Source organism: Salmo salar, chromosome ssa14 (genome assembly GCF_905237065.1).
Source record: "Salmo salar chromosome ssa14, Ssal_v3.1, whole genome shotgun sequence".
Classification (NCBI taxonomy): domain Eukaryota; kingdom Metazoa; phylum Chordata; class Actinopteri; order Salmoniformes; family Salmonidae; genus Salmo; species Salmo salar.
This window is the reverse complement of record NC_059455.1, coordinates 51505586-51531710: the sequence shown is the minus strand read 5'-3', so window position 1 is coordinate 51531710 and position 26125 is coordinate 51505586. Positions and strand designations below refer to the sequence as shown.

Sequence of the window (26125 nt, the reverse complement as noted above, 5' to 3'; positions counted from 1 at the left end):
CTATTGTCATATAAAACGCACAGTCAAAATCACGCAACTCAACCATCTGTCATTCAGTCAATTCTTAAGGAAGAGACTTCATATTAAGGATTCTGTTTATGTCTACCCCAAAGACAACGTGTGTGGAGCAAGAGCTTCCTGTGACAACCCGGAAGTTGTTAAAAACAGCCTAGAGCTATTGTCATATGGCCAACCAGCAGATAGTGAAAATCACGCAACTCAACCATCTGTCATTCAGTCAATTCTTAAGGTAGAGACTTCATATTCTGGATTCTGTTTATGTGTACCCCAAAGACAACGTGTGTTGAGTAAGAACTTCCTGTGACAACCGGAAGTTGTTAAAAACACCCAAGAGCTATTGTCATATGGCCAACCAGCAGATAGTGAAAATCACGCAACTCAACCATCTGTCATTCAGTCAATTCTTAAGGTAGAGACGTCATATTCAGGATTCTGTTTATGTGTACCCCAAAGACAACGTGTGTGGAGCAAGAGCTTCCTGTGACAACCGGAAGTGGTTAAAAACAGCCAAGAGCTATTGTCATTTAACCTGCACATAGTGAAAATCACGCAACTCAACCATGTGCCATTCAGTCAATTCTTAAGGTAGAGACTTCATATTCAGGATTCTGTTTATGTCTACCCCAAAGACAACGTGTGTGGAGCAAGAGCTTCCTGTGACAACCGGAAGTGGTTAAAAACAGCCTAGAGCAATTGTCATATAAAACGCACAGTCAAAATCACGCAACTCAACCATCTGTCATTCAGTCAATTCTTAAGGTAGAGACTTCATATTAAGGATTCTGTTTATGTCTACCCCAAAGACAACGTGTGTGGAGCAAGAGCTTCCTGTGACAACCCGGAAGTTGTTAAAAACAGCCTAGAGCTATTGTCATATGGCCAACCAGCAGATAGTGAAAATCACGCAACTCAACCATCTGTCATTCAGTCAATTCTTAAGGTAGAGACTTCATATTCAGGATTCTGTTTATGTGTACCCCTAAGACAACGTGTGTGGAGCAAGAGCTTCCTGTGACAACCGGAAGTTGTTAAAAACAGCCTAGAGCTATTGTCATATGGCCAACCAGCAGATAGTGAAAATCACGCAACTCAACCATCTGTCATTCAGTCAATTCTTAAGGTAGAGACTTCATATTCAGGATTCTGTTTATGTCTACCCCAAAGACAACGTGTGTGGAGCAAGAGCTTCCTGTGACAACCCGGAAGTTGTTAAAAACAGCCTAGAGCTATTGTCATATGGCCAACCAGCAGATAGTGAAAATCACGCAACTCAACCATCTGTCATTCAGTCAATTCTTAAGGTAGAGACTTCATATTCAGGATTCTATTTATGTGTACCCCAAAGACAACGTGTGTGGAGTAAGAGCTTCCTGTGACAACCGGAAGTGGTTAAAAACAGCCAAGAGCTATTGTCATTTGCAACCTGCACATAGTGAAAATCACGCAACTCAACCATGTGCCATTCAGTCAATTCTTAAGGTAGAGACTTCATATTCAGGATTCTGTTTATGTCTACCCCAAAGACAACGTGTGTGGAGCAAGAGCTTCCTGTGACAACCGGAAGTTGTTAAAAACAGCCTAGAGCTATTGTCATATAAAACCGCACAGTGAAAATCACGCAACTCAACCATCTGTCATTCAGTCAATTCTTAAGGTAGAGACTTCATATTCAGGATTCTGTTTATGTCTACCCCAAAGACAACGTGTGTGGATCAAGAGCTTCCTGTGACAACCCGGAAGTTGTTAAAAACAGCCTAGAGCTATTGTCATATGGCCAACCAGCAGATAGTGAAAATCACGCAACTCAACCATCTGTCATTCAGTCAATTCTTAAGGTAGAGACTTCATATTCAGGATTCTATTTATGTGTACCCCAAAGACAACGTGTGTTGAGTAAGAGCTTCCTGTGACAACCGGAAGTTGTTAAAAACACCCAAGAGCTATTGTCATATGGCCAACCAGCAGATCGTGAAAATCACGCAACTCAACCATCTGTCATTCAGTCAATTCTTAAGGTAGAGACTTCATATTCAGGATTCTGTTTATGTGTACCCCAAAGACAACGTGTGTTGAGTAAGAACTTCCTGTGACAACCGGAAGTTGTTAAAAACACCCAAGAGCTATTGTCATATGGCCAACCAGCAGATAGTGAAAATCACGCAACTCAACCATCTGTCATTCAGTCAATTCTTAAGGTAGAGACTTCATATTCAGGATTCTGTTTATGTGTACCCCAAAGACAACGTGTGTTGAGTAAGAGATTCCTGTGACAACCGGAAGTGGTTAAAAACAGCCTAGAGCTATTGTCATATGGCCAACCAGCAGATAGTGAAAATCACACAACTCAACCATGTGCCATTCAGTCAATTCTTAAGGTAGAGACTTCATATTCATGATTCTGTTTATGTCTACCCCAAAGACAACGTGTGTTGAGTAAGAGCTTCCTGTGACAACCGGAAGTTGTTAAAAACACCCAAGAGCTATTGTCATATGGCCAACCAGCAGATAGTGAAAATCACGCAACTCAACCATCTGTCATTCAGTCAATTCTTAAGGTAGAGACTTCATATTCAGGATTCTGTTTATGTGTACCCCAAAGACAACGTGTGTTGAGTAAGAGCTTCCTGTGACAACCGGAAGTTGTTAAAAACACCCAAGAGCTATTGTCATATGGCCAACCAGCAGATAGTGAAAATCACGCAACTCAACCATCTGCCATTCAGTCAATTCTTAAGGTAGAGACTTCATATTCAGGATTCTGTTTATGTCTACCCCAAAGACAACGTGTGTGGAGCAAGAGCTTCCTGTGACAACCGGAAGTGGTTAAAAACAGCCTAGAGCTATTGTCATATAAAACGCACATAGTGAAAATCACGCAACTCAACCATCTGTCATTCAGTCAATTCTTAAGGTAGAGACTTCATATTCAGGATTCTGTTTATGTCTACCCCAAAGACAACGTGTGTGGAGCAAGAGCTTCCTGTGACAACCGGAAGTGGTTAAAAACAGCCTAGAGCTATTGTCATATAAAACGCACATAGTGAAAATCACGCAACTCAACCATCTGTCATTCAGTCAATTCTTAAGGTAGAGACTTCATATTAAGGATTCTGTTTATGTCTACCCCAAAGACAACGTGTGTGGAGCAAGAGCTTCCTGTGACAACCGGAAGTTGTTAAAAACAGCCTAGAGCTATTGTCATATGGCCAACCAGCACATAGTGAAAATCACGCAACTCAACCATCTGTCATTCAGTCAATTCTTAAGGTAGAGACTTCATATTCAGGATTCTGTTTATGTGTACCCCAAAGACAACGTGTGTTGAGTAAGAACTTCCTGTGACAACCGGAAGTTGTTAAAAACACCCAAGAGCTATTGTCATATGGCCAACCAGCAGATAGTGAAAATCACGCAACTCAACCATGTGCCATTCAGTCAATTCTTAAGGTAGAGACTTCATATTCATGATTCTGTTTATGTCTACCCCAAAGACAACGTGTGTGGAGCAAGAGCTTCCTGTGACAACCGGAAGTTGTTAAAAACAGCCTAGAGCTATTGTCATATGGCCAACCAGCAGATAGTGAAAATCACACAACTCAACCTTGTGCCATTCAGTCAATTCTTAAGGTAGAGACTTCATATTCATGATTCTGTTTATGTGTACCCCAAAGACAACGTGTGTTGAGTAAGAGCATCCTGTGACAACCGGAAGTTGTTAAAAACACCCAAGAGCTATTGTCATATGGCCAACCAGCAGATAGTGAAAATCACGCAACTCAACCATCTGTCATTCAGTCAATTCTTAAGGTAGAGACTTCATATTCAGGATTCTGTTTATGTGTACCCCAAAGACAACGTGTGTTGAGTAAGAGCTTCCTGTGACAACCGGAAGTGGTTAAAAACACCCAAGAGCTATTGTCATTTGGCCAACCAGCACATAGTGAAAATCACGCAACTCAACCATGTGCCATTCAGTCAATTCTTAAGGTAGAGACTTCATATTCAGGATTCTGTTTATGTCTACCCCAAAGACAACGTGTGTGGAGCAAGAGCTTCCTGTGACAACCGGAAGTGGTTAAAAACAGCCTAGAGCTATTGTCATATAAAACCGCACATAGTGAAAATCACGCAACTCAACCATCTGTCATTCAGTCAATTCTTAAGGTAGAGACTTCATATTCAGGATTCTGTTTATGTCTACCCCAAAGACAACGTGTGTGGAGCAAGAGCTTCCTGTGACAACCGGAAGTGGTTAAAAACAGCCTAGAGCTATTGTCATATAAAACCGCACATAGTGAAAATCACGCAACTCAACCATCTGTCATTCAGTCAATTCTTAAGGTAGAGACTTCATATTAAGGATTCTGTTTATGTCTACCCCAAAGACAACGTGTGTGGAGCAACAGCTTCCTGTGACAACCGGAAGTTGTTAAAAACAGCCTAGAGCTATTGTCATATGGCCAACCAGCACATAGTGAAAATCACGCAACTCAACCATCTGTCATTCAGTCAATTCTTAAGGTAGAGACTTGATATTCAGGATTCTGTTTATGTGTACCCCAAAGACAACGTGTGTTGAGTAAGAACTTCCTGTGACAACCGGAAGTTGTTAAAAACACCCAAGAGCTATTGTCATATGGCCAACCAGCAGATAGTGAAAATCACGCAACTCAACCATGTGCCATTCAGTCAATTCTTAAGGTAGAGACTTCATATTCATGATTCTGTTTATGTGTACCCCAAAGACAACGTGTGTGGAGCAAGAGCTTCCTGTGACAACCGGAAGTTGTTAAAAACAGCCTAGAGCTATTGTCATATGGCCAACCAGCAGATAGTGAAAATCACACAACTCAACCTTGTGCCATTCAGTCAATTCTTAAGGTAGAGACTTCATATTCATGATTCTGTTTATGTGTACCCCAAAGACAACATGTGTGGAGCAAGAGCTTCCTGTGACAACCGGAAGTTGTTAAAAACAGCCTAGAGCTATTGTCATATAAAACGCACAGTGACAATCACGCAACTCAACCATCTGTCATTCAGTTCATTCTTAAGGTAGAGACTTCATATTAGGGATTCTGTTTATGTCTACCCCAAAGACAACGTGTGTGGAGCAAGAGCTTCCTGTGACAACCGGAAGTTGTTAAAAACACCCAAGAGCTATTGTCATTTGGCCAACCAGCAGATAGTGAAAATCACGCAACTCAACCATCTGTCATTCAGTTAATTCTTAAGGTAGAGACTTCATATTCAGGATTCTGTTTATGTCTACCCCAAAGACAACGTGTGTGGAGCAAGAGCTTCCTGTGACAACCGGAAGTGGTTAAAAACAGCCAAGAGCTATTGTCATTTAACCTGCACATAGTGAAAATCACGCAACTCAACCATGTGCCATTCAGTCAATTCTTAAGGTAGAGACTTCATATTCAGGATTCTGTTTATGTCTACCCCAAAGACAACGTGTGGGGAGCAAGAGCTTCCTGTGACAACCGGAAGTTGTTAAAAACAGCCAAGAGCTATTGTCATTTAACCTGCACATAGTGAAAATCACGCAACTCAAACATGTGCCATTCAGTCAATTCTTAAGGTAGAGACTTCATATTCAGGATTCTGTTTATGTCTACCCCAAAGACAACGTGTGTGGAGCAAGAGCTTCCTGTGACAACCGGAAGTGGTTAAAAACAGCCTAGAGCTATTGTCATATAAAACGCACAGTCAAAATCACGCAACTCAACCATCTGTCATTCAGTCAATTCTTAAGGTAGAGACTTCATATTCAGGATTCTGTTTATGTCTACCCCAAAGACAACGTGTGTGGAGCAAGAGCTTCCTGTGACAACCCGGAAGTTGTTAAAAACAGCCTAGAGCTATTGTCATTTGGCCAACCAGCAGATAGTGAAAATCACGCAACTCAACCATCTGTCATTCAGTCAATTCTTAAGGTAGAGAATTCATATTCTGGATTCTGTTTATGTGTACCCCAAAGACAACGTGTGTTGAGTAAGAGCTTCCTGTGACAACCGGAAGTGGTTAAAAACACCCAAGAGCTATTGTCATATGGCCAACCAGCAGATAGTGAAAATCACGCAACTCAACCATCTGTCATTCAGTCAATTCTTAAGGTAGAGACTTCATATTCAGGATTCTGTTTATGTGTACCCCAAAGACAACGTGTGTGGAGCAAGAGCTTCCTGTGACAACCGGAAGTGGTTAAAAACAGCCAAGAGCTATTGTCATTTAACCTGCACATAGTGAAAATCACGCAACTCAACCATGTGCCATTCAGTCAATTCTTAAGGTAGAGACTTCATATTCAGGATTCTGTTTATGTCTACCCCAAAGACAACGTGTGTGGAGCAAGAGCTTCCTGTGACAACCGGAAGTGGTTAAAAACAGCCTAGAGCTATTGTCATATAAAACGCACAGTCAAAATCACGCAACTCAACCATCTGTCATTCAGTCAATTCTTAAGGTAGAGACTTCATATTAAGGATTCTGTTTATGTCTACCCCAAAGACAACGTGTGTGGAGCAAGAGCTTCCTGTGACAACCCGGAAGTTGTTAAAAACAGCCTAGAGCTATTGTCATATGGCCAACCAGCAGATAGTGAAAATCACGCAACTCAACCATCTGTCATTCAGTCAATTCTTAAGGTAGAGACTTCTTATTCAAGATTCTGTTTATGTGTACCCCAAAGACAACGTGTGTGGAGCAAGAGCTTCCTGTGACAACCGGAAGTTGTTAAAAACAGCCTAGAGCTATTGTCATATGGCCAACCAGCAGATAGTGAAAATCACGCAACTCAACCATCTGTCATTCAGTCAATTCTTAAGGTAGAGACTTCATATTCAGGATTCTGTTTATGTGTACCCCAAAGACAACGTGTGTTGAGTAAGAACTTCCTGTGACAACCGGAAGTTGTTAAAAACACCCAAGAGCTATTGTCATATGGCCAACCAGCAGATAGTGAAAATCACGCAACTCAACCATCTGCCATTCAGTCAATTCTTAAGGTAGAGACTTCATATTCATGATTCTGTTTATGTGTACCCCAAAGACAACGTGTGTTGAGTAAGAACTTCCTGTGACAACCGGAAGTTGTTAAAAACACCCAAGAGCTATTGTCATATGGCCAACCAGCAGATAGTGAAAATCACGCAACTCAACCATCTGTCATTCAGTCAATTCTTAAGGTAGAGACTTCATATTCAGGATTCTGTTTATGTCTACCCCAAAGACAACGTGTGTTGAGTAAGAGCTTCCTGTGACAACCGGAAGTTGTTAAAAACAGCCAAGAGCTATTGTCATATGGCAACCTGCACATAGTGAAAATCACGCAACTCAACCATCTGCCATTCAGTCAATTCTTAAGGTAGAGACTTCATATTCAGGATTCTGTTTATGTCTACCCCAAAGACAACGTGTGTGAAGCAAGAGCTTCCTGTGACAACCGGAAGTTGTTAAAAACAGCCTAGAGCTATTGTCATATAAAACGCACAGAGTGAAAATCACACAACTCAACCATCTGTCATTCAGTCAATTCTTAAGGTAGAGACTTCTTATTCAGGATTCTGTTTATGTCTACCCCAAAGACAACGTGTGTGGAGCAAGAGCTTCCTGTGACAACCGGAAGTTGTTAAAAACAGCCTAGAGCTATTGTCATATGGCCAACCAGCAGATAGTGAAAATCACGCAACTCAACCATCTGTTATTCAGTCAATTCTTAAGGTAGAGACTTCATATTCAGGATTCTGTTTATGTGTACCCCAAAGACAACGTGTGTTGAGTAAGAGATTCCTGTGACAACCGGAAGTGGTTAAAAACAGCCAAGAGCTATTGTCATTTAACCTGCACTTAGTGAAAATCACGCAACTCAACCATGTGCCATTCAGTCAATTCTTAAGGTAGAGACTTCATATTCAGGATTCTGTTTATGTCTACCCCAAAGACAACGTGTGTGGAGCAAGAGCTTCCTGTGACAACCGGAAGTGGTTAAAAACAGCCTAGAGCTATTGTCATATAAAACGCACAGTGAAAATCACGCAACTCAACCATCTGTCATTCAGTCAATTCTTAAGGTAGAGACTTCATATTAAGGATTCTGTTTATGTCTACCCCAAAGACAACGTGTGTGGAGCAAGAGCTTCCTGTGACAACCGGAAGTTGTTAAAAACAGCCTAGAGCTATTGTCATATGGCCAACCAGCAGATAGTGAAAATCACGCAACTCAACCATCTGCTATTCAGTCAATTCTTAAGGTAGAGACTTCATATTCACGATTCTGTTTATGTGTACCCCTAAGACAACGTGTGTGGAGCAAGAGCTTCCGGTTGAGCTATTGTCATATTAGCCAACCAGCAGATAGTGAAAATCACGCAACTCAACCATCTGTCATTCAGTCAATTCTTAAGGTAGAGACTTCATATTCAGGATTCTGTTTATGTGTACCCCAAAGACAACGTGTGTTGAGTAGGAACTTCCTGTGACAACCGGAAGTTGTTAAAAACACCCAAGAGCTATTGTCATATGGCCAACCAGCAGATAGTGAAAATCACGCAACTCAACCATGTGCCATTCAGTCAATTCTTAAGGTAGAGACTTCATATTCAGGATTCTGTTTATGTCTACCCCAAAGACAACGTGTGTGGAGCAAGAGCTTCCTGTGACAACCGGAAGTGGTTATAAACAGCCTAGAGCTATTGTCATATGGCCAACCAGCAGATAGTGAAAATCACGCAACTCAACCATCTGCCATTCAGTCAATTCTTAAGGTAGAGACTTCATATTCAGGATTCTGTTTATGTGTACCCCAAAGACAACGTGTGTGGAGCAAGAGCTTCCTGTGACAACCGGAAGTTGTTAAAAACACCCAAGAGCTATTGTCATATGACCAACCAGCAGATAGTGAAAATCATGCAACTCAACCATGTGCCATTCAGTCAATTCTTAAGGTAGAGACTTCTTATTCAGGATTCTGTTTATGTCTACCCCAAAGACAACGTGTGTGGAGCAAGAGCTTCCTGTGACAACCGGAAGTGGTTAAAAACAGCCTAGAGCTATTGTCATATAACGCACATAGTGAAAATCACGCAACTCAACCATCTGTCATTCAGTCAATTCTTAAGGTAGAGACTTCATATTCAGGATTCTGTTTATGTCTACCCCAAAGACAACGTGTGTGGAGCAAGAGCTTCCTGTGACAACCGGAAGTTGTTAAAAACAGCCTAGAGCTATTGTCATATGGCCAACCAGCAGATAGTGAAAATCACGCAACTCAACCATCTGTTAGTCAGTCAATTCTTAAGGTAGAGACTTCATATTCAGGATTCTGTTTATGTGTACCCCAAAGACAACGTGTGTTGAGTAAGAGATTCCTGTGACAACCGGAAGTGGTTAAAAACAGCCAAGAGCTATTGTCATTTAACCTGCACATAGTAAAAATCACGCAACTCAACCATGTGCCATTCAGTCAATTCTTAAGGTAGAGACTTCATATTCAGGATTCTGTTTATGTCTACCCCAAAGACAACGTGTGTGAAGCAAGAGCTTCCTGTGACAACCGGAAGTTGTTAAAAACAGCCTAGAGTTATTGTCATATGGCCAACCAGCAGATAGTGAAAATCACGCAACTCAACCATCTGTTATTCAGTCAATTCTTAAGGTAGAGACTTCATATTCAGGATTCTGTTTATGTCTACCCCAAAGACAACGTGTGTGGAGCAAGAGCTTCCTGTGACAACCGGAAGTGGTTAAAAACAGCCTAGAGCTATTGTCATATAAAACGCACAGAGTGAAAATCACACAACTCAACCATCTGTCATTCAGTCAATTCTTAAGGTAGAGACTTCTTATTCAGGATTCTGTTTATGTCTACCCCAAAGACAACGTGTGTGGAGCAAGAGCTTCCTGTGACAACCGGAAGTTGTTAAAAACAGCCTAGAGCTATTGTCATATGGCCAACCAGCAGATAGTGAAAATCAAGCAACTCAACCATCTGTTATTCAGTCAATTCTTAAGGTAGAGACTTCATATTCAGGATTCTGTTTATGTGTACCCCAAAGACAATGTGTGTTGAGTAAGAGATTCCTGTGACAACCGGAAGTGGTTAAAAACAGCCAAGAGCTATTGTCATTTAACCTGCACTTAGTGAAAATCACGCAACTCAACCATGTGCCATTCAGTCAATTCTTAAGGTAGAGACTTCATATTCAGGATTCTGTTTATGTCTACCCCAAAGACAACGTGTGTGGAGCAAGAGCTTCCTGTGACAACCGGAAGTGGTTAAAAACAGCCTAGAGCTATTGTCATATAAAACGCACAGTGAAAATCACGCAACTCAACCATCTGTCATTCAGTCAATTCTTAAGGTAGAGACTTCATATTAAGGATTCTGTTTATGTCTACCCCAAAGACAACGTGTGTGGAGCAAGAGCTTCCTGTGACAACCCGGAAGTTGTTAAAAACAGCCTAGAGCTATTGTCATATGGCCAACCAGCAGATAGTGAAAATCACGCAACTCAACCATGTGCCATTCAGTCAATTCTTAAGGTAGAGACTTCATATTCACGATTCTGTTTATGTGTACCCCTAAGACAACGTGTGTGGAGCAAGAGCTTCCTGTGACAACCCGGAAGTTGTTAAAAACAGCCTAGAGCTATTGTGATATGGCCAACCAGCAGATAGTGAAAATCACGCAACTCAACCATCTGTTATTCAGTCAATTCTTAAGGTAGAGACTTCATATTCAGGATTCTGTTTATGTGTACCCCAAAGACAACTTGTGTTGAGTAAGAGATTCCTGTGACAACCGGAAGTGGTTAAAAACAGCCAAGAGCTATTGTCATTTGAACCTGCACATAGTGAAAATCACGCAACTCAACCATGTGCCATTCAGTCAATTCTTAAGGTAGAGACTTCATATTCAGGATTATGTTTATGTCTAACCCAAATACAACGTGTGTGGAGCAAGAGCTTCCTGTGACAACCGGAAGTTGTTAAAAACAGCCTAGAGCTATTGTCATATAAAACGCACATAGTGAAAATCACACAACTCAACCATCTGTCATTCAGTCAATTCTTAAGGTAGAGACTTCTTATTCAGGATTCTGTTTATGTGTACCCCAAAGACAACGTGTGTGGAGCAAGAGCTTCCTGTGACAACCGGAAGTTGTTAAAAACAGCCTAGAGCTATTGTCATATGGCCAACCAGCAGATAGTGAAAATCACGCAACTCAACCATCTGTCATTCAGTCAATTCCTAAGGTAGAGACGTCATATTCAGGATTCTATTTATGTGTACCCCAAAGACAACGTGTGTTGAGTAAGAACTTCCTGTGACAACCGGAAGTGGTTAAAAACACCCAAGAGCTATTGTCATATGGCCAACCAGCAGATAGTGAAAATCACGCAACTCAACCATGTGCCATTCAGTCAATTCTTAAGGTAGAGACTTCATATTCAGGATTCTGTTTATGTCTACCCCAAAGACAACGTGTGTGGAGCAAGAGCTTCCTGTGACAACCGGAAGTGGTTAAAAACAGCCTAGAGCTATTGTCATATAAAACGCACATAGTGAAAATCACGCAACTCAACCATCTGTCATTCAGTCAATTCTTAAGGTAGAGACTTTATATTAAGGATTCTGTTTATGTCTACCCCAAAGACAACGTGTGTGGAGCAAGAGCTTCCTGTGACAACCGGAAGTTGTTAAAAACAGCCTAGAGCTATTGTCATATGGCCAACCAGCAGATAGTGAAAATCACGCAACTCAACCATCTGTTATTCAGTCAATTCTTAAGGTAGAGACTTCATATTCAGGATTCTGTTTATGTGTACCCCAAAGACAACGTGTGTTGAGTAAGAGATTCCTGTGACAACCGGAAGTGGTTAAAAACACCCAAGAGCTATTGTCATATGGCCAACCAGCAGATAGTGAAAATCACACAACTCAACCATGTGCCATTCAGTCAATTCTTAAGGTAGAGACTTCATATTCAGGATTCTGTTTATGTCTACCCCAAAGACAACGTGTGTGGAGCAAGAGCTTCCTGTGACAACCGGAAGTGGTTAAAAACAGCCTAGAGCTATTGTCATATAAAACCGCACATAGTGAAAATCACGCAACTCAACCATCTGTCATTCAGTCAATTCTTAAGGTAGAGACTTTATATTCAGGATTCTGTTTATGTCTACCCCAAAGACAACGTGTGTGGAGCAAGAGCTTCCTGTGACAACCGGAAGTTGTTAAAAACAGCCTAGAGCTATTGTCATATGGCCAACCAGCAGATAGTGAAAATCACGCAACTCAACCATCTGTCATTCAGTCAATTCTTAAGGTAGAGACTTCATATTCAGGATTCTGTTTATGTGTACCCCAAAGACAACGTGTGTTGAGTAAGAGCTTCCTGTGACAACCGGAAGTTGTTAAAAACACCCAAGAGCTATTGTCATATGGCCAACCAGCAGATAGTGAAAATCACGCAACTCAACCATGTGCCATTCAGTCAATTCTTAAGGTAGAGACTTCATATTCACGATTCTGTTTATGTGTACCCCAAAGACAACGTGTGTTGAGTAAGAACTTCCTGTGACAACCGGAAGTTGTTAAAAACACCCAAGAGCTATTGTCATATTGCCAACCAGCAGATAGTGAAAATCACACAACTCAACCATGTGCCATTCAGTCAATTCTTAAGGTAGAGACTTCATATTCAGGATTCTGTTTATGTCTACCCCAAAGACAACGTGTGTGGAGCAAGAGCTTCCTGTGACAACCGGAAGTGGTTATAAACAGCCTAGAGCTATTGTCATATGGCCAACCAGCAGATAGTGAAAATCACACAACTCAACCATGTGCCATTCAGTCAATTCTTAAGGTAGAGACTTCATATTCATGATTCTGTTTATGTGTACCCCAAAGACAACATGTGTGGAGCAAGAGCTTCCTGTGACAACCGGAAGTTGTTAAAAACAGCCTAGAGCTATTGTCATATAAAACCAGCACATAGTGAAAATCACGCAACTCAACCATCTGTCATTCAGTCAATTCTTAAGGTAGAGACTTCTTATTCAGGATTCTGTTTATGTCTACCCCAAAGACAACGTGTGTGGAGCAAGAGCTTCCCGTGACAACCGGAAGTGGTTATAAACAGCCTAGAGCTATTGTCATATAACCTGCACATAGTGAAAATCACGCAACTCAACCATCTGTCATTCAGTCAATTCTTAAGGTAGAGACTTCATATTCAGGATTCTGTTTATGTGTACCCCAAAGACAACGTGTGTGGAGCAAGAACTTCCTGTGACAACCGGAAGTTGTTAAAAACAGCCTAGAGCTATTGTGATATGGCCAACCAGCAGATAGTGAAAATCACGCAACTCAACCATCTGTTATTCAGTCAATTCTTAAGGTAGAGACTTCATATTCAGGATTCTGTTTATGTGTACCCCAAAGACAACTTGTGTTGAGTAAGAGATTCCTGTGACAACCGGAAGTGGTTAAAAACAGCCAAGAGCTATTGTCATTTAACCTGCACATAGTGAAAATCACGCAACTCAACCATGTGCCATTCAGTCAATTCTTAAGGTAGAGACTTCATATTCAGGATTATGTTTATGTCTAACCCAAATACAACGTGTGTGGAGCAAGAGCTTCCTGTGACAACCGGAAGTTGTTAAAAACAGCCTAGAGCTATTGTCATATAAAACGCACATAGTGAAAATCACACAACTCAACCATCTGTCATTCAGTCAATTCTTAAGGTAGAGACTTCTTATTCAGGATTCTGTTTATGTCTACCCCAAAGACAACGTGTGTGGAGCAAGAGCTTCCTGTGACAACCGGAAGTTGTTAAAAACAGCCTAGAGCTATTGTCATATGGCCAACCAGCAGATAGTGAAAATCACGCAACTCAACCATCTTTCATTCAGTCAATTCTTAAGGTAGAGACTTCATATTCAGGATTCTGTTTATGTGTACCCCAAAGACAACGTGTGTGGAGCAAGAGCTTCCTGTGACAACCGGAAGTTGTTAAAAACAGCCTAGAGCTATTGTCATATGGCCAACCAGCAGATAGTGAAAATCACGCAACTCAACCATCTGTCATTCAGTCAATTCCTAAGGTAGAGACGTCATATTCAGGATTCTATTTATGTGTACCCCAAAGACAACGTGTGTTGAGTAAGAACTTCCTGTGACAACCGGAAGTGGTTAAAAACACCCAAGAGCTATTGTCATATGGCCAACCAGCAGATAGTGAAAATCACACAACTCAACCATGTGCCATTCAGTCAATTCTTAAGGTAGAGACTTCATATTCAGGATTATGTTTATGTCTACCCCAAATACAACGTGTGTGGAGCAAGAGCTTCCTGTGACAACCGGAAGTTGTTAAAAACAGCCTAGAGCTATTGTCATATAAAACGCACATAGTGAAAATCACGCAACTCAACCATCTGTCATTCAGTCAATTCTTAAGGTAGAGACTTCTTATTCAGGATTCTGTTTATGTCTACCCCAAAGACAACGTGTGTGGAGCAAGAGCTTCCCGTGACAACCGGAAGTGGTTATAAACAGCCTAGAGCTATTGTCATATAACCTGCACAGAGTGAAAATCACGCAACTCAACCATCTGTCATTCAGTCAATTCTTAAGGTAGAGACTTCATATTCAGGATTCTGTTTATGTGTACCCCAAAGACAACGTGTGTGGAGCAAGAACTTCCTGTGACAACCGGAAGTTGTTAAAAACAGCCTAGAGCTATTGTGATATGGCCAACCAGCAGATAGTGAAAATCACGCAACTCAACCATCTGTTATTCAGTCAATTCTTAAGGTAGAGACTTCATATTCAGGATTCTGTTTATGTCTACCCCAAAGACAACTTGTGTTGAGTAAGAGATTCCTGTGACAACCGGAAGTGGTTAAAAACAGCCAAGAGCTATTGTCATTTAACCTGCACATAGTGAAAATCACGCAACTCAACCATGTGCCATTCAGTCAATTCTTAAGGTAGAGACTTCATATTCAGGATTCTGTTTATGTCTAACCCAAATACAACGTGTGTGGAGCAAGAGCTTCCTGTGACAACCGGAAGTTGTTAAAAACAGCCTAGAGCTATTGTCATATAAAACCAGCACATAGTGAAAATCACACAACTCAACCATCTGTTATTCAGTCAATTCTTAAGGTAGAGACTTCATATTCAGGATTCTGTTTATGTGTACCCCAAAGACAACTTGTGTTGAGTAAGAGATTCCTGTGACAACCGGAAGTGGTTAAAAACAGCCAAGAGCTATTGTCATTTGGAACCTGCACATAGTGAAAATCACGCAACTCAACCATGTGCCATTCAGTCAATTCTTAAGGTAGAGACTTCATATTCAGGATTATGTTTATGTCTAACCCAAATACAACGTGTGTGGAGCAAGAGCTTCCTGTGACAACCGGAAGTTGTTAAAAACAGCCTAGAGCTATTGTCATATAAAACCAGCACATAGTGAAAATCACACAACTCAACCATCTGTCATTCAGTCAATTCTTAAGGTAGAGACTTCTTATTCAGGATTCTGTTTATGTCTACCCCAAAGACAACGTGTGTGGAGCAAGAGCTTCCTGTGACAACCGGAAGTTGTTAAAAACAGCCTAGAGCTATTGTCATATGGCCAACCAGCAGATAGTGAAAATCACGCAACTCAACCATCTGTCATTCAGTCAATTCTTAAGGTAGAGACTTCATATTCAGGATTCTGTTTATGTGTACCCCAAAGACAACGTGTGTGGAGCAAGAGCTTCCTGTGACAACCGGAAGTTGTTAAAAACAGCCTAGAGCTATTGTCATATGGCCAACCAGCAGATAGTGAAAATCACGCAACTCAACCATCTGTCATTCAGTCAATTCCTAAGGTAGAGACTTCATATTCAGGATTCTATTTATGTGTACCCCAAAGACAACGTGTGTTGAGTAAGAACTTCCTGTGACAACCGGAAGTGGTTAAAAACACCCAAGAGCTATTGTCATATGGCCAACCAGCAGATAGTGAAAATCACACAACTCAACCATGTGCCATTCAGTCAATTCTTAAGGTAGAGACTTCATATTCAGGATTATGTTTATGTCTACCCCAAATACAACGTGTGTGGAGCAAGAGCTTCCTGTGACAACCGGAAGTTGTTAAAAACAGCCTAGAGCTATTGTCATAAAACGCACATAGTGAAAATCACACAACTCAACCATCTGTCATTCAGTCAATTCTTAAGGTAGAGACTTCTTATTCAGGATTCTGTTTATGTCTACCCCAAAGACAACGTGTGTGGAGCAAGAGCTTCCTGTGACAACCGGAAGTTGTTAAAAACAGCCTAGAGCTATTGTTATATAAAACGCACATAGTGAAAATCACGCAACTCAACCATCTGTCATTCAGTCAATTCTTAAGGGAGAGACTTCATATTCAGGATTCTGTTTATGTCTACCCCAAAGACAACGTGTGTGGAGCAAGAGCTTCCTGTGACAACCGGACGTTAAGGTAGAGACTTCTTATTCAGGATTCTGTTTATGTGTACCCCAAAGACAACGTGTGTGGAGCAAGAGCTTCCTGTGACAACCGGAAGTTGTTAAAAACAGCCTAGAGCTATTGTCATATGGCCAACCAGCAGATAGTGAAAATCACGCAACTCAACCATCTGTCATTCAGTCAATTCCTAAGGTAGAGACGTCATATTCAGGATTCTATTTATGTGTACCCCAAAGACAACGTGTGTTGAGTAAGAACTTCCTGTGACAACCGGAAGTGGTTAAAAACACCCAAGAGCTATTGTCATATGGCCAAACAGCAGATAGTGAAAATCACACAACTCAACCATGTGCCATTCAGTCAATTCTTAAGGTAGAGACTTCATATTCAGGATTATGTTTATGTCTACCCCAAATACAACGTGTGTGGAGCAAGAGCTTCCTGTGACAACCGGAAGTTGTTAAAAACAGCCTAGAGCTATTGTCATATAAAACGCACATAGTGAAAATCACACAACTCAACCATCTGTCATTCAGTCAATTCTTAAGGTAGAGACTTCTTATTCAGGATTCTGTTTATGTCTACCCCAAAGACAACGTGTGTGGAGCAAGAGCTTCCTGTGACAACCGGAAGTTGTTAAAAACAGCCTAGAGCTATTGTCATATGGCCAACCAGCAGATAGTGAAAATCACACAACTCAACCATGTGCCATTCAGTCAATTCTTAAGGTAGAGACTTCATATTCATGATTCTGTTTATGTGTACCCCAAAGACAACATGTGTGGAGCAAGAGCTTCCTGTGACAACCGGAAGTTGTTAAAAACAGCCCAGAGCTATTGTCATATAAAACGCACATAGTGAAAATCACGCAACTCAACCATCTGTCATTCAGTCAATTCTTAAGGTAGAGACTTCTTATTCAGGATTCTGTTTATGTCTACCCCAAAGACAACGTGTGTGGAGCAAGAGCTTCCCGTGACAACCGGAAGTGGTTATAAACAGCCAAGAGCTATTGTCATTTAACCTGCACATAGTGAAAATCACGCAACTCAACCATGTGCCATTCAGTCAATTCTTAAGGTAAAGACTTCATATTCAGGATTATGTTTATGTCTAACCCAAATACAACGTGTGTGGAGCAAGAGCTTCCTGTGACAACCGGAAGTTGTTAAAAACAGCCTAGAGCTATTGTCATATAAAACGCACATAGTGAAAATCACGCAACTCAACCATCTGTCATTCAGTCAATTCTTAAGGTAGAGACTTCTTATTCAGGATTCTGTTTATGTCTACCCCAAAGACAACGTGTGTGGAGCAAGAGCTTCCTGTGACAACCGGAAGTTGTTAAAAACAGCCTAGAGCTATTGTCATATAAAACGCACATAGTGAAAATCACGCAACTCAACCATCTGTCATTCAGTCAATTCTTAAGGGAGAGACTTCATATTCAGGATTCTGTTTATGTCTACCCCAAAGACAACGTGTGTGGAGCAAGAGCTTCCTGTGACAACCGGACGTTAAGGTAGAGACTTCATATGAAGGATTCTGTTTATGTCTACCCCAAAGACAACGTGTGTGGAGCAAGAGCTTCCTGTGACAACCGGAAGTTGTTAAATACAGTCTAGAGCTATTGTCATATGGCCAACCAGCAGATAGTGAAAATCACGCAACTCAACCATGTGCCATTCAGTCAATTCTTAAGGTAGAGACTTCATATTCACGATTCTGTTTATGTGTACCCCTAAGACAACGTGTGTGGAGCAAGAGCTTCCTGTGACAACCGGAAGTTGTTAAAAACAGCCTAGAGCTATTGTCATATGGCCAACCAGCAGATAGTGAAAATCACGCAACTCAACCATCTGTCATTCAGTCAATTCTTAAGGTAGAGACTTCATATTCACGATACTGTTTATGTGTACCCCTAAGACAACGTGTGTGGAGCAAGAGCTTCCTGTGACAACCGGAAGTGGTTAAAAACAGCCTAGAGCTATTGTCATATAAAACGCAGATAGTGAAAATCACGCAACTCAACCATCTGTCATTCAGTCAATTCTTAAGGTAGAGACTTCATATTAAGGATTCTGTTTATGTCTACCCCAAAGACAACGTGTGTGGAGCAAGAGCTTCCTGTGACAACCGGAAGTTGTTAAAAACAGCCTAGAGCTATTGTCATATGGCCAACCAGCACATAGTGAAAATCACGCAACTCAACCATCTGTCATTCAGTCAATTCTTAAGGTAGAGACTTCATATTCACGATTCTGTTTATGTCTACCCCAAAGACAACGTGTGTGGAGCAAGAGCTTCCTGTGACAACCGGAAGTGGTTATAAACAGTCTAGAGCTATTGTCATATGGCCAACCAGCAGATAGTGAAAATCACACAACTCAACCATGTGCCATTCAGTCAATTCTTAAGGTAGAGACTTCATATTCATGATTCTGTTTATGTGTACCCCAAAGACAACATGTGTGGAGCAAGAGCTTCCTGTGACAACCGGAAGTTGTTAAAAACAGCCTAGAGCTATTGTCATATAAAACGCACATAGTGAAAATCACGCAGCTCAACCATCTGTCATTCAGTCAATTCTTAAGGTAGAGACTTCTTATTCAGGATTCTGTTTATGTCTACCCCAAAGACAACGTGTGTGGAGCAAGAGCTTCCTGTGAGAACCGGAAGTGGTTATAAACAGCCTAGAGCTATTGTCATATAACCTGCACATAGTGAAAATCACGCAACTCAACCATCTGTCATTCAGTCAATTCTTAAGGTAGAGACTTCATATTCAGGATTCTGTTTATGTCTACCCCAAATACAACGTGTGTGGAGCAAGAGCTTCCTGTGACAACCGGAAGTTGTTAAAAACAGCCTAGAGCTATTGTCATATGGCCAACCAGCAGATAGTGAAAATCACGCAACTCAACCATCTGTCATTCAGTCAATTCTTAAGGTAGAGACTTCTTATTCAGGATTCTGTTTATGTCTACCCCAAAGACAACGTGTGTTGAGTAAGAGCTTCCTGTGACAACCGGAAGTTGTTAAAAACAGCCTAGAGCTATTGTCATTTGAACCTGCACATAGTGAAAATCACGCAACTCAACCATCTGCCATTCAGTCAATTCTTAAGGTAGAGACTTCATATTCAGGATTATGTTTATGTCTACCCCAAATACAACGTGTGTGGAGCAAGAGCTTCCTGTGACAACCGGAAGTTGTTAAAAACAGCCTAGAGCTATTGTCATATAAAACGCAGATAGTGAAAATCACGCAACTCAACCATCTGTCATTCAGTCAATTCTTAAGGTAGAGACTTCATATTCAGGATTCTGTTTATGTCTACCCCAAAGACAACGTGTGTGGAGCAAGAGCTTCCTGTGACAACCGGAAGTTGTTAAAAACAGCCTAGAGCTATTGTCATATGGCCAACCAGCAGATAGTGAAAATCACGCAACTCAACCATCTGTCATTCAGTCAATTCTTAAGGTAGAGACTTCATATTCAGGATTCTGTTTATGTGTACCCCAAAGACAACGTGTGTTGAGTAAGAGCTTCCTGTGACAACCGGAAGTTGTTAAAAACACCCAAGAGCTATTGTCATATGGCCAACCAGCAGATAGTGAAAATCACGCAACTCAACCATCTGCCATTCAGTCAATTCTTAAGGTAGAGACTTCATATTCACGATTCTGTTTATGTGTACCCCAAAGACAACGTGTGTGGAGCAAGAGCTTCCTGTGACAACCGGAAGTGGTTAAAAACAGCCTAGAGCTATTGTCATATAAAACGCACATAGTGAAAATTACGCAACTCAACCATCTGTCATTCAGTCAATTCTTAAGGTAGAGACTTCATATTCAGGATTCTGTTTATGTCTACCCCAAAGACAACGTGTGTGGAGCAAGAGCTTCCTGTGACAACCGGAAGTTGTTAAAAACAGCCTAGAGCTATTGTCATATGGCCAACCAGCAGATAGTGAAAATCACACAACTAAACCATCTGTCATTCAGTCAATTCTTAAGGTAGAGACTTCATATTCAGGATTCTGTTTATGTCTACCCCAAAGACAACGTGTGTGGAGCAAGAGCTTCCTGTGACAACCGGAAGTTGTTAAAAACAGCCTAGAGCTATTGTCATATAAAACGCACATAGTGAAAATCACGCAACTCAACCATCTGTCATTCAGTCAATTCTTAAGGTAGAGACTTCATATTAAGGATTCTGTTTATGTCTACCCCAAAGACAACGTGTGTGGAGCAAGAGCTTCCTGTGACAACCGGAAGTTGTTAAAAACAGCCTAGAGCTATTGTCATATGGCCAACCAGCACATAGTGAAAATCACGCAACTCAACCATCTGTCATTCAGTCAATTCTTAAGGTAGAGACTTCATATTCACGATTCTGTTTATGTCTACCCCAAAGACAACGTGTGTGGAGCAAGAGCTTCCTGTGACAACCGGAAGTGGTTATAAACAGCCTAGAGCTATTGTCATATGGCCAACCAGCAGATAGTGAAAATCACACAACTCAACCATGTGCCATTCAGTCAATTCTTAAGGTAGAGACTTCTTATTCAGGATTTTGTTTATGTCTACCCCAAAGACAACGTGTGTGGAGCAAGAGCTTCCTGTGACAACCGGAAGTTTTTAAAAACAGCCTAGAGCTATTGTCATATGGCCAACCAGCAGATAGTGAAAATCACGCAACTCAACCATCTGTCATTCAGTCAATTCTTAAGGTAGAGACTTCATATTCAGGATTCTGTTTATGTGTACCCCAAAGACAACGTGTGTGGAGCAAGAGCTTCCTGTGACAACCGGAAGTTGTTAAAAACAGCCTAGAGCTATTGTCATATGGCCAACCAGCAGATAGTGAAAATCACACAACTAAACCATCTGTCATTCAGTCAATTCTTAAGGGAGAGACTTCATATTCAGGATTCTGTTTATGTCTACCCCAAAGACAACGTGTGTGGAGCAAGAGCTTCCTGTGACAACCGGAAGTTGTTAAAAACAGCCTAGAGCTATTGTTATATAAAACGCACATAGTGAAAATCACGCAACTCAACCATCTGTCATTCAGTCAATTCTTAAGGTAGAGACTTCTTATACAGGATTCTGTTTATGTCTACCACAAAGACAACGTGTGTGGAGCAAGAGCTTCCTGTGACAACCGGAAGTTGTTAAAAACAGCCTGGAGCTATTGTCATATGGCCAACCAGCAGATAGTGAAAATCACGCAACTCAACCATCTGTCATTCAGTCAATTCTTAAGGTAGAGACGTCATATTCAGGATTCTGTTTATGTGTACCCCAAAGACAACGTGTGTTGAGTAAGAACTTCCTGTGACAACCGGAAGTTGTTAAAAAAACACCCAAGAGCTATTGTCATATGGCCAACCAGCAGATAGTGAAAATCACGCAACTCAACCATGTGCCATTCAGTCAATTCTTAAGGTAGAGACTTCATATTCAGGATTATGTTTATGTCTACCCCAAATACAACGTGTGTGGAGCAAGAGCTTCCTGTGACAACCGGAAGTTGTTAAAACAGCCTAGAGCTATTGTCATATAAAACGCACATAGTGAAAATCACACAACTCAACCATCTGTCATTCAGTCAATTCTTAAGGTAGAGACTTCTTATTCAGGATTCTGTTTATGTCTACCCCAAAGACAACGTGTGTGGAGCAAGAGCTTCCTGTGACAACCGGAAGTTGTTAGAAACAGCCTAGAGCTATTGTCATATGGCCAACCAGCAGATAGTGAAAATCACGCAACTCAACCATCTGTCATTCAGCCAATTCTTAAGGTAGAGACTTCTTATTCAGGATTCTGTTTATGTCTACCCCAAAGACAACGTGTGTGGAGCAAGAGCTTCCTGTGACAACCGGAAGTGGTTAAAAACAGCCTAGAGCTATTGTCATATAAAACGCACATAGTGAAAATCACGCAACTCAACCATCTGTCATTCAGTTAATTCTTAAAAACAGCCTAGAGCTATTGTCATATAAAACGCACATAGTGAAAATCACGCAACTCAACCATCTGCCATTCAGTCAATTCTTAAGGTAGAGACTTCATATTCAGGATTCTGTTTATGTCTACCCCAAAGACAACGTGTGTGGAGCAAGAGCTTCCTGTGACAACCGGAAGTTGTTAAAAACAGCCTAGAGCTATTGTCATATGGCCAACCAGCAGATAGTGAAAATCACGCAACTCAACCATCTGTCATTCAGTCAATTCTTAAGGTAGAGACTTCATATTCAGGATTCTGTTTATGTGTACCCCAAAGACAACGTGTGTTGAGTAAGAACTTCCTGTGACAACCGGAAGTTGTTAAAAACACCCAAGAGCTATTGTCATATGGCCAACCAGCAGATAGTGAAAATCACGCAACTCAACCATGTGCCATTCAGTCAATTCTTAAGGTAGAGACTTCATATTCAGGATTCAGTTTATGTCTACCCCAAAGACAACGTGTGTGGAGCAAGAGCTTCCTGTGACAACCGGAAGTGGTTAAAAACAGCCTAGAGCTATTGTCATTTAACCTGCACAGTGAAAATCACGCAACTCAACCATCTGTCATTCAGTCAATTCTTAAGGTAGAGACTTCATATTCAGGATTCTGTTTATGTCTACCCCAAAGACAACGTGTGTTGAGTAAGAGATTCCTGTGACAACCGGAAGTGGTTAAAAACAGCCAAGAGCTATTGTCATTTAACCTGCACATAGTGAAAATCACGCAACTCAACCATCTGTCATTCAGTCAATTCTTAAGGTAGAGACTTCATATTCAGGATTCTGTTTATCCCTACCCCAAAGACAACGTGTGTCTATTCTTTTTGCAAAAAAACCTAAAACACACACACACACACAATTTGTCCATAGGGACATAGTGTGGGGCTTAGAGGCTTATACCGCCTTCAATACTTATTTTCGTTCAAATGACTCAAGAACCGTCAGACCTAGAGCGCCGAAATTTTAGAAACCTGTTCTAGAGCTCAAGTCGATAGTGCACGGTGATTTATGTGGCTCTAGAAGGTTCTCAGACCGAGAAACCGCCTCGTGCATTTGCAATATGTTCAATTCATTTTGAATATCATGGACATGTAGAAACGTACCAGAGTCGCAAGACTAGGTGCATTGAAACTGCCTCGGCCCATAGAGACGGACCCCAATGTCTCTGTCCGATAGCTCATTCAGGGACCCCGTAGTAACGCCCTGAAAAAGTGGCTTTTCAGCACTAATTAAGGCCATTGCTCGGGCACCGAATGACCTATCGAGCCAAAACTTGGGATTCGGGGTCGCCTCACATAGGCCTACACATATTGTCAGAGCTGGACCCGCAGCTATAACGTAACTATGTGTTTTATGTTTTTTTATGGTTAAAATTGAAAGCACTGTGAATTATGGGCCTTCTCTGACATATGTGATAGTTGGCTTCTATACGAGTTGAAAAAGTGGATTTGGTGTCAGATGGTATCAGTTTGGTGTCAGAATGACATCTAATTGACTGATGGACGCCGACTGCTGGGTGACGAGCAATGGAGAGGAACCACAGTCACTGCCCGGCCATCCTGAGTTCATCGGGCCAGTCAATTATGCATTTCTGCAGTATTTTTGAGCATGCCTAAATTCGTGATGCTAAATGCCCATTGAATCATATTGCAAACGTAACGCATAATATTGCAAACGTAACATGCATTTGCAATATGATTCAACAGCAAAAAATATCACCAAAGTTGACATGATGAATCATATTGCAAACGTAACGCGCAATATTGCAAACGTAACGCGCGTTTGCAATATGATTCAACAGCAATAAATATCACCAAAGTTGACATGATGAATCATATTGCAAACGTAACGCGCAATATTGCAAACGTAACGTGCATTTGCAATATGATTCAACAGCAAAAAATATCACCAAAGTTGAAGTGATGAAATCAACACAATGAGCGATAGAGAGGAACCACAGTCACTGCACGGCCATCCCCAGTTCATTGGGACAGTCAATTATGCATTTCTGCAGGGTTTTTGAGCATGCCAAATTCGTGATGTTGAGGCCCATTGAAACATATTGCAAATGCGCATCCGTGCACATGGTGACCCGAAATGGGTTACCAGGATTAATTTTTTAGAAGGGTTTTAAATACCTTTAGGGGGTGCAAGGGGTCCACGGTTGGGTAGGGAGCACCTTCCATCAGTGCCCATCCAATATGGGGCGCCCCTAGTCATTTTGGACATTTTTCACAACAACAACAAACAAACAAAAAAAATCGCTAAAAAACGACAGTCCCACTTCTCTCATGTCACCATCAAGCCATGGAGAGGAACCACAGTCACTGTCCGGCCATACCGAGATCATCGGGACAGTCAATTATTCATTTCTGCAGTATTTTTGAGCATGCCTAAATTCGTGATGCTAAATGCCCATTGAATCATATTGCAAACGTAACCCGCTATATTGCAAATGTAACGCGCATTTGCAATATGACTCAACAGCAAAAAATATCACCAAAGTTGACATGATGAAATCAACACAACGAGCGATGGAGAGGAACCACAGTCACTGCACGGCCATCCCGAGATCATCGGGCCAGTCAATTATGCATTCTGAGCATGTCAAATTCGTTAAAAATGTTTAACGCAACAGAGTCCCACTTCTCCCTCATCATACATGACAAGTAGACTGTCTGCATTGATTCATGGCTTAACATAGGGCTATATATCATTTGGGCAGTATAAATGCCATTTGGACTATGGTTCACTGACTTTTGGGTTTGGAAACCGACTTCCTATGATCGTACATGGCAAACATCCTGATTTGGCACATTCAATACTTTCATACACGTATAATTGACAAAAAAGAATTGGACATTTCATTTGCACATTTCTAATGGCATTTGGCAAAAAAAAGAAAAAAAGATGTCACTTTTGACTTTCTATGAAATCATATTCCAAATGCACAAATCATATGCCTTATGCACAAGCAAATATGTCACTTTTGACTTCCTATGAAATCATATTTCAAATGCACAAAACATATGCCTTATGCAAAAGCAAATATGTCACTTTTAACTTCCTATGAAATCATATTCCAAATGCACAAAACATATGCCTTATGCACAAGCAAAAACAACCCAAAAAATGATGTCAATAAAATATGTCAAATGTATGTCCATACAGCTCTTATACATGTGTAATTGACAAAAATTTCGAAAAACGGTCCAGAAACCACTCTTCAAGGGGTTGAAAAGTTTTCAAAAAATATGTCATTTTTTCTAAATTTGACTCTTGGGTCTTGAATTGTGTTACATTTGCAATATGAAAATTCACAGCGGAGAGCTCTAGCCATCTATTGGATATTTGCTGTGATTTGGCACATTCAATACTTTCATAATTGACAAAAAAAAGCATTGGACATGTCATTTTGCCAAAAAAAAAAAAAAAAGTCACTTTTTTCCTATGAAATCATATTCAAAATGCACAAAACATATGCCTTGTGCACAAGCAAAAGCAACCCAAAAAACGACGTCAATAAAAAACGTCATAAGCATGTTCATACAGCTCTTATACATGTGTAAATGACAT

General features: G+C 41.0%; 1 protein-coding gene across 1 annotated transcript in view; it reads right to left on the bottom strand.

The window, feature by feature from the left end:
• The window catches only part of pigk (phosphatidylinositol glycan anchor biosynthesis, class K), a 161250-nt gene that overhangs the window by 66056 nt on the left and 69069 nt on the right, over positions 1-26125 (bottom strand).